Here is a 1,399-nt window from a genome sequence, read left to right as displayed (position 1 = left end):
AGAGAAGACGTGGCTCAGGAAAGAGCCCAGAACTGTCCTCAGAAGACCTGCGTTCAGCCAGGCTCAGCAGCATTTTATGCAAACTTGGCACACAACAATGGAAAGGTTTGCAAGAGACAGTTGAGAATAAAAAGTGGGCAAGATTTAGGGATGTGGGAGGTATCAGTTCTGGATGCTAGAGAGGGTGATGGGACAGAAGGAAACTGGTCAGGAAGGGCAACTGCTTTTAAAAAGGCTGAGTTATCAGCACTATTGAAGCACCAGGTAGCATTATGAGTTTGGGGAAAGAGTCAGGGGATATAGATGAAGCTTTGGGAATCCCGTGGTGGGAATTTCAGGTCAACAATAAAGACTTTTGCAGCTAGTAAGCCTCAGAGGACAGTTAAATCAAGCCCCTGAGGTGATGGCTTACTAACCTACAGCTCTTGTCAGCTCTGAAAAGCTGAACAGGGTCAGTTCTGGTTCTGGCAGAAGGACCTGCTGCTTTGTGTGTGTCGGGGGAATACGAGGGCACTGCGGGAGGGGGCCGATCAGCTCTCTGCAGCCGTGCGGGAAAGTCACTGCTCCTTTTAGTGCCCCCACCCCCACTCAGGCGCTGACCCCTCAACCCTCTTGCAGCCCATTTTTCTTGAGTGCTAAAAGATGGAAGACAGACAATTAAGCCAGAGCCCAAGCACTTCATCTGCTGTTAGTTTCCTTAATTGTATTTCCTACACATTCTTTTATAAATAGATTTAAGCAAGACACTATGTTCTTTAATGTGTGCATTTCTGTTGCTATGGAAACAGTCCCTTTTATCAACTCCCCCTCCCCAAGGCTTAGCCATAAAGTTGAAGTTAGCACCTGTTTTGTTTTTTTTTCCTAGGCAGGTGAATTATCTGCTAATCCTTGTTTTCTAAGAAGGTTTCTATGAGTGGGTCGACATAACCTGCTGATGACATCTTCTTAAGAAAAGCATCAGCTGAGGGTCTGTGATTTCCAAAAGATACAACCCATCCTTGCTAGCCCTTCAAGTGATAAGTGACTCATTCCATAGATTCATAGGCTGTTGGAACTGGGGAGGGATCTCTAAAGAGATAATCCTCATAATAATGGTAATAATCATTAAAAACTACCTTGCTCTCTGCATTCAATGTGGCATTTCTAAAGGATTCTTTTAATTAAATCATTTGTTCAAAAACATTTCCTGAACACTAGTATAGATCTGGACTGATCAAGTCTAGGACCCGGGTTTCCTGAATTCCGGTCTGACAGCTTCCTCCCACATCATGCTGATGCTCACACAGGGCTCCTCAAGCCTCTGTAACAGTCCCCTGGGGATTGTGTGAAAGTGCAGGTGCTGATTGAATAGGTCTGGGGTGGGATCCAAAAGACTGCATTTGTAACCGTTGCCTGGGTG

This window comes from Odocoileus virginianus, chromosome 23 (genome assembly GCF_023699985.2).
Source record: "Odocoileus virginianus isolate 20LAN1187 ecotype Illinois chromosome 23, Ovbor_1.2, whole genome shotgun sequence".
Classification (NCBI taxonomy): Eukaryota; Metazoa; Chordata; class Mammalia; order Artiodactyla; family Cervidae; genus Odocoileus; species Odocoileus virginianus.
Note: the sequence above shows the minus strand (reverse complement) of the source record.